At 32.1% G+C, this 9,060-nt stretch overlaps 1 non-coding gene across 1 annotated transcript; it reads left to right on the top strand.

Annotated features, from left to right (window-relative positions):
- The first annotated feature begins 610 nt into the window (after window positions 1-610).
- LOC112439400 (U6 spliceosomal RNA) lies at window positions 611-716 on the top strand. The gene has a single exon (XR_003027693.1). It is a non-coding gene; the product is annotated as a U6 spliceosomal RNA (small nuclear RNA).
- The last annotated feature ends 8,344 nt before the right edge of the window (window positions 717-9,060 follow it).

Below are 9,060 nucleotides of genomic sequence, written 5' to 3' on the forward strand. Positions count from 1 at the left end.
CTGCTCTAGGCCTCTAGGTTTGTAGATAGCATTTTCATGTTCACCTCAAACCCCTGTATTTTCACGTCTTTACTATACTACTTTTTTTTCAGTATTATTTCTTGCAACACAGACCGTTCGGGATTTCTTTTTCTTCCTGAAATATATCATTTAGAAATTTCTTTGGGTAGGAAATATTAGTAGGAAAATCAAGCCTACTTCATTGCAAAATATCATTATTTTACTTTCAGTATTAGTAGATAGTTTTGTTGTGCCAGTGAATCTAGGTTGATAGCTGTTTTTTCTGTCATTCTGAAGAAATCACTCTACTGTCTTCTAGCTTCCATTGTTGCCGTTGACAGCTTTTCTGCAGATCTGTTTGTCTATGATGTCATCTTTATTGCTGCTACTGGGCTCTTCTTTTCATCAAATGTCTCTTGTAATTTTAGTATTTATTATAATGTTTCGTACAGATGATGGCCTCACTAAGTTTATATCTCATCAATTCTAGGATTCAATTTAAAAGGTTTTCATAGGCAATAAGTTTTAGTGAATAGTATTGAAATCTCAATATTACAAAAAAAGTAAATTTTCTAAAGAAGGAGGATTTCCTCTCACAAAAAAAGAGGCCTACTGCTCACTTCAACAGTACATATATTAAAATTGGAATGACACAAAGATTAGTATGGCCCCTCTGCAAAGATGACATGCAAATTCATGAAGCATCCTGTATGTTTTATATATTTAAAATTTATTAAAGGAGTAGATAGATATTAAGTGTTCTTAGCCAAAAAATAAGCAATAAATGAATAAAAACTACCCCCCTGCAACAAAAATCTATCTATGTCAAATGATGTAGATATTAATTACTTTTATTTTGGGAATCATTATACAAGATATACTTATATCAATATACTGTATTGTGCACCTTAAATAATTAGGTTTTTTGTCAATCACACCTGAACAAAGCTGAAAACAAAGCTGAAAAAGTATATAAAACTTTTTTTTTTTTTAATTTGTCTTATTGGTGCTAGGTAAAAGAAAATCTGTGTGGAATTTTTGTGGCATTTATGTAAAACAGGGAAATCATTTTGGAGAAAACAAAGACAATTTTGCATAAGAATAATGTTTTTCCCTTTTTAGTCTTCAAAATTAAATATTAATGAACTCTTTCTCACGTTTGAGCAGGTGCTAGGCCATTTTACTTTGCAAGCAAGATAGGAGTAACAAAATATAAAGAGAGATTACTGCTTTTCCTGTGAGCCTGCAGGAGGTGTTTCTGGCTTATTAGTTCTAACTTAATTATTACTTCTACTTTTGGGAAACAGGTAAGATTAATGTTACAGAAATAAATATTTAAGTGATCAAATCAAATTATTCACAGATTTGTAGTTAAAATTTCACCTTGAAAATAACATCTCCATTTCAAAACATTGTCTTAAAAATCTACGACCGGTTCATGCACTCATTTATTTATTCAGCAAGTGAGTGTTAATCACATGATGTAAACTATAAATCTATGGCTGCTTTCTTGGATTTTTTTTTGACACCTACTGAAGAGATGAGCTGCAAATATAATAGAGAACCAATTTCAATTAAGAAAAAAATTATAGTCATTACATGACTATAATATAAAGCAATTATTTGGAAAATACTTACGGTAGGGAAAATAGCTGTAAATGTATATATAATTGTATTCTATGTTTTTGAACTCTTACATATTTAGATATTTTTCAGAAACCAGAATTAGGTTAAGTAGAATTCAATGCCTTCCTTGAAATATTGATCTGGTAGTTGCAAATTACTGCAAAGTTAAACCTTATCCAAAGTCGTTTTTGCTACTGCTTATAGGTTCATGTCAGGCTTCATCTCTATTGTACTAAGCTCAGAAATAACCCAACTTCCTACTGAGAATCCTTTATAATGAGAGCAATTTTAATTCTCAGCCTCCCACTGTAAGCTGTTCTTACTGTGAATTTGTTTCATTGATAATATTTTAGCTTATCTTTTTAAAAAGTAACACTTATTTCATCTTTTGAAATATCTTTGATGTTTTTGAAGGATTGCACTAAGCAAAGCAATGATTCATAATTTTCTTTTTTGCATTAAAAATTGTAAACCATCATGGTGAATGATATTTAATACTCTTATGTATTAGTATTTTGAAGTTGAATTAAATAGCATAAAGTTACCGTGCAAATAGTGTAAAAATATTTATTACATATTAATATTCATTCAGGATATCAGAGTTTAACTCAGAAATCAATGTATCTAATTCCACTGCTGGTTAATGAAGGGATGTGACTGTGAGTTACAAAGAATAAATACAATTATTTTTATTGACCATTTTTGTTTTAAAATAAGGATCTATGTCCACAGGAACAGAAAATCCTTGAACTAGTTTACTGAAAAGAACAAATTTTCACTTCCAAAGTTTGGGTTTTCGTGTTACACAGAATCACTTTCAAATCTCAACCCTACTTGCCAAGCCTTTGGGTAAATTTCCTGATCTCTGTAAGCCTCAGTCTCCCTATCTCCCCCAAGGTTTTCTTTTTATAACATGTAGTTAATGATATCATTCCTAGCACAGCCCCTGGCACATGTCTCAGCTACTTTGAAAGATTTCATTCCCCCCACATCTTTATTTCAGACAGGAATATTTTAGAGACTGATAAATCAGAGTGGTGAGTTAAAAATAGGTGGAAAAAGTCAGAAAGTCACCCCAGGCTAATTTTACTTTGCTTCTGTGTGCCATGAAAACTGGGGATACTTATCTTTTTTATTTTAAGTTGTATTTATCTTTCTCTGTCTTCTTTCCCTGGAATAAATCTTCAAGCAAATACATGCATTCAAGTGAGAGGGCTCCTCAACACTTAAGGCTGTCATTTCACTCAAGCTACGATATGTTAAGAATCACATGGATTTGATTTTGAATCATAGTTTTCCTCCTAGAACTTATGGGTTCTGTTTTTTTATACCACAAATTAGGATAGCAATATCTAAATTATGAGGTCATTGTGAAGATTAAATTACAAAATACGTAAACGTTTCCAGACAAAAGGAAACAATGCAAGAGATGCCAACAATTTTTAGTGTATATTATAGTTGAAAGTAAGGTAAAGAGATTATACCTATGTATATGTAAGGGAAAAAATAAACTGCCCTCTACCGTTCTGAGTTTTTATCTGGGACCCCTATAATAAAGGACAGATTAACAAGAGAAAAACAAACAAGAGTTTTATTGACATTAATTTCTTATATATGTGGGAGATACCCAGGCAATAAGCAATTCTCAAAGACTTAGAACATCAGCTTGTATGTCATCTTCAACAAAAGGCAATTCAGTTTTAGAGATGTGAAAAGACAAAGGCAAAGGACCTTAAGCCTTTAGGGGCAACAAATTGCGGCAAGGCAAATATAAGGAGAACTAATGGTAGATAAAGGATAATAAAGTTTGTTACATAGATTCTTCTGGATGAATAAGTCTTCAGGATAATAAGGGTCTAAGGTTGTCTTTGCTGATCAACTTTTGTCCTTCCCAGTATAAAGGGGAGAAGGGACACCTTTGTAAGTTTATGCCTTGCTTTTAGGCAAATGGGGTTGGGGGGAGAAGAGGTTTTTTTTAGTATCAGCTTCTTTTCAATTGTCTTCAGCTCAAAGTAATCCTTATGCCAAATGATATACTTTGGTTGGCATATTCTGCTACTCTTTATTCAGAAGTGGCTTTAAGATCAACATTTATTTTCATGATTTATAAACAACTAGAAATAAAAAGTAAGTTACAATACTTGATTTTCATTTTTAGAATCTATTACTCTTTGTAGAGGAAAAGTATCCATCAAATATTAAGGTTGTGTTGAAATATACAAATAAATATATATTTTATGATGAAATGTACAATAATTTGCATGATTGTCCTTACACAATATATTTCATTGTCTGTATTAGTCTGTTTTCACGCTGCTCATAAAGAAAGACATTCCCAACAGTGGGCAATTTACAAAAGTAGAGGTTTAATGGACTAACAGTTCCACGTGTTTGGGGAAGCCTCACAATCATGGCAGACGGCGAAAGACACCTCTCACATGGCGGCAAGCAAGAGGAGAGCTTGTGAGGTAAATTCTCCTTTTTAAAACCATCAGATCTTGTGAGACTTATTCACTATCACAAGGATAGCACAGGAAAGACCTGCCCCCATGATTCAATGACTTCCCACCGGGTCCCTCTCACAACGCATGTTAATTTAAGATGAGATTTTGGTGTTTGAAGATGAATTAATATTTTCATAATTTTCAGCAAAAGTGGGAATTACATAGTAATAGGGCTAATGCTTATCGAGTGCTGACTATGCTTATCTGTTCAAAATAACATACATGTACTGTCTGATTTAATTTAAATGACACATATACATGTTAGACAAAAATAAGGATAAAGAAGCTAGAGAAAGTGAGGGACAGAGAGTTTAATTAAATTGCCCATGATTGAAGGCAAGAAAATAGAAGCGAGAAGATAAATGCAGGCAGTTTGTTTTGGAGCTGGTAGTCCATTGTAATACTGCTACCTTTTTTAAAAATATTGATAGAAAGTGAATAATTCTCCTTATAACTAGGTAATGTCAGCATTCAAACTTGAATTCTCTTTATCATTTATCTACATTAACTAATTATTGCAAATATCTGATTAACCTTTTTCTTTGTATACCTTAAATTATATGAACTTAGAAATAGTTTTTAAAAATAAATCTTTTTTTCCCCTGGGTTAAAGCAAAACAAAAAACATTAAACATTAAGTTTGCCTTACTTTTAGAATACTTGGTAAAAATTACATACCTGAATGACAAATAGAAAACAGGTTATGAAATATATGTGGAATTTTAATATAAATAGTAGCTGGGATAAATGGTCAGTTGTAATTTCACCTCACTACATAATTGGATAGTGAGGAGAATAACAGCTAAATCTGCAGGGGAATATTTCAGTTCACTCTTTTAAACTGTATTTAGATCTATAGCAATTATAGTTTTAAATATTCTTTATATTTGTTTTTTTAATAAGAATGAATGTGGCAAGTAAGTTTTAGAAATTATACATTTGATAAGAAAATGTACTATTTGACATGCTTTTCAGTAGATGAGTAAGGCATGAAGGAAAGAGGATCATTACTATTAAAGAAAACAAACCTTATTAGTGCATAAGGAGCATTGGTTGTATTCTTCACGCTCAGAAGAAAAAAACTCCATGGCCTTCTTTGGATTTGCAACATGCTTTACTAATTAGCATATAAATAAATTACAATCTTATTTTGCGTAATACATTTTCTTTTAGGAATTAGACCTATTTTCTTCATATTAAAGATTCTTCCAATTTAACCACAGAACCTGAACTTACAACAGAAGCTACACAACTCCAGTTTTGGACAGGATCCAAAAACCTTTAGAGTCACTCAGTCCATTTAACACTTGAAAAGTAAACCTGATTGAAGTCACCATGTGGCCATGCTCTGAGTGAATAACATTCTCTCTATGGACATGCATAATTCTCTCTAGGTTTAATACCAGTTATGACTTTGCCTCAATAGAATTCCCCAGGGCATAGATGCATGGTAGCTGTAATCATATGTACTGTTAAAATATTACTATATATGAAATAAGCCTCAATATATGCAAATGAATAATAATGAGAATGTCACAGATTCACAAGGAGGGCATAACAAAACAAAACTCTTGGTAGATAAAGCATTTTCATTAGGAACCAAAGAACTTGCTGGCTCAAAACCAGTAGTAAAAAGGATGATTTTCTTTAGCATAATAAAATATTTTGAGTGCAGAGATCATGAAGAAGGACATAAAATTCAATCAGCTGCTTCTTAGTTATACAGCACACAGGAACATAAGACTGTTCGTCCAGTAAAGAGGAGATTTTGTGCAAAGGTAAGTACTTTGTTGAATTCAGTTCTTCAGAAGGAGCCCTATTTGGGTTTGTATGTGGCTTCACTATAATTTTTTTCAAAGTTTTAGGAAAATCAAGATTAAGCAATCTTGGATTTTTAACTGTTATGCTGCTAGAATTCTGCACAAAATGTAATAAACATTTAAAACTGATTGAAGCACATATTCAGGAAAATTAGGATGAAAACTTTCTTAAAAAACTTTATTTTAAATAATAGATTTAGGGGGTACGAGTGCAGTTTTGTTACATGGATATATTGTGTATACATGAAGCTTGGGCTTTAATGTAGCCACCAACAAAATAGTGTACATTGTACCCATTAAGTAATTTCTGATCCCTGCCACCTACCCACCTTTTTAAGTTGGCAATGTTTATTATTCTACTTTCTATGTCCATTAGGATGACAGTGTTTTAAGGAACACTTTCCTGATAGCATACATATATAGACAGCATTTCAGTGGACCAGTGGGTCTCAGTCAGGGACCATTTACTTCCTGGAAGATATTTGCTTCCCTGGAGACGTGTTTGATAGCCACAACTCATTGGGAGGGGTTGACAGTAACATCTAGAGGCCAAGGATGTTGCTAATCATTCTACAATACTCAGGACACTTCACACCAAAAAATTATCCAGCCCAATATGTCAATAGTGTTGACATTGAGAAATCCAGCAGAAGACTATTTTATAAGCATACAAGTTACTTTTATAACTTAAACCACTTAATCATTTGAGGTTATTATATATCCATACTTTTAGTAGGTAATGTATATATGTTGAGAACTAGTAACTCATATAGATTTGAGTTAGAAGGCTTCAAAATATCAAAAAGCATTGCTTGTTAAATAAATAATTTCATAAGTGACTTTCTTTTCTGAGAAGATGGAGAATTCACTCACATTTCTAGGTAATTGATGTATGTAGCTTAACTAAACCTATAGTTTATTTTTCATTTAAAATATGACATAATCACATTCAAGAGTGCTGACTGAGAAACAAGAATAATATTTTGAGTGCATTCTTTCTGTGTTTTTAGGAAAGCAAACACAGAGTGTTCATGCCACAGGGGCCTTTAGAGATCACCTATTCTAATCCTCATGTTTTACAGATACGGAGAATAATATTCAAAAGGCGGAAGCGTCAATCCATGATTGTACAACCAGTCAGTAGTGAAACCAGGTCTGCAGTTACTTTATATAATATCACTATCAAAATGAGGTCACAATTTGATGACTTCATAAAATTGATTTTATGTAGATTGAGATGTTATATTGAGATGATTTATAATGGAATTTTGCTCAGCTGCTATAGTTTGGAATTGTCCTTCATGACTGACATGACCTCTTTTGCCATCTAGATAAGATGGATCTTACTACATAATGATTTTTTTTCCTTCCCCAAAATGTACTTTCTTTGTGCTAGCATTACATTCCTACTGGAAACATCATTTTCAAGTCACAATGTGCCATGTATAATATTCTACTTTAAACCATGCTATGCCTTGAAAATTGTACAAGTGTGTGCCTGTATGTCAGAGAGATTAGGAAGACAGTCTCTAGAATATCTTTCCTATCCACAAACTCATTAATCTTTTACATTTGTAAGGGAAAAAAGTCTGCTTTCTATCCTTGAACAATAGTCTGCAAATATAGACGTGCAGGTTTTTTTTTTCCTTATTGTTGAGCTAATTCTCCTGAGTTTTGTGACTTAATATATTAATAGGGCCATAAGACCAATTTTTTGCCAGTTTTAATTTTTACTTAAAATTCAAGACTATTGGTGCTATCTTTAAGTAGAGATTGTAAAATTATTCAGAACTACCCATTTTTCTCTAGAGGAGATTGTAAGGTAATATAGCATATCAGTTTGAAGAGAAAGACATTACAGAAGTTTGACCTAATTATTATAAAATTATACTTCTAATTGTGCTGAGAGTATCATCCTAATTTATCACTCCTTTATATAATCTTAAATAATATTATTTTATCAATGCTTTCATTGAAGCTTTTTAGTAAATTAAAGCCTCATATGCAGGAAGCTACAGTATGATATCTTTTGACAAAATGAATTCTTCTATTTGCATAGCCTAAACTGAAATATATTATCAGAAATTCATTCATGATCTAGTAACCAAAATTTATTAGAAAAGATTCAACATGTTAATGTTACATTGGCCTAATAAGAAGGCCTTAACATTTAAATGGCTGCTTCATCAAGGAAAATATTGTCATGTCATCAGCTGAGTGTACTGTTATTTTACAACTATCTTCTGGTTAAAGATAATTTTAGAAGACACTACTAGTTAGATTATATGATGGATAATATGTAAATTTTCTCTGATATAATGTTCCCATTTTTAGTAAACCAAAATGAGTTATTTCAAGCAAAGTATTTTGAAGTTGATACCACACTTAAGAGCAGAGCTGTTATCAGAATGTCTTCAAGCTATCTAGGGATTGAGGGTGTCAGTCAATTCATAGCACTTATTTCCTTCCTTCCTACATTAAAGGCTAATTGAGAAATAAGACACAAGAGACAGTTAGATGGATATAAATGTATAAACACACAAATGTATAGGTCACTTTAGATTTCTGTTTAAAAGGGTTTTTTTTGGTATTATTCTTTCCTTTTCCTACATTATCCCCATTTTCTATACTTGTGAATATCTTGGAACAACCCATCTCTCTGAGGAAAAGACTGTGTCTGCAAAGCAGCTTGAGTTTTCAAGACAGCTGCCTCTTCTGGCTGAGGTGGAAAAAAAGAAGCAAATGCTCTGTAATTGAAAACTTTCAATGCTTTAATTCTACAAATTCAAGACATATGAACCTGTCAGTGAATGACAGTCTTGTTATCAACCAGTCAGGTAATCAGTAAATACAGAAACAAAAGCTGGTGAGAGTCATAAGGGTAGTATTCTAACACAAGTACTTTCATATGAAATCAGAGAGAGGGAGAGTTCCCACCAACACAATATATTCCAATAAAATTTATTTCACTTAATTGATTGGCTATTCCCAGATAAGATACTTTTATCCTCCTGGTAGTAACTCATAAATTTTTTATCCCCTCAAAATGAGGAAAAAATGTCAATGTGTCTTCTGGGATTCTACAGCTCTGCTGTTCAAAAAATGGTTAT

The sequence above is a fragment of the Pan paniscus genome, chromosome 2, assembly GCF_029289425.2.
Source record: "Pan paniscus chromosome 2, NHGRI_mPanPan1-v2.0_pri, whole genome shotgun sequence".
Classification (NCBI taxonomy): domain Eukaryota; kingdom Metazoa; phylum Chordata; class Mammalia; order Primates; family Hominidae; genus Pan; species Pan paniscus.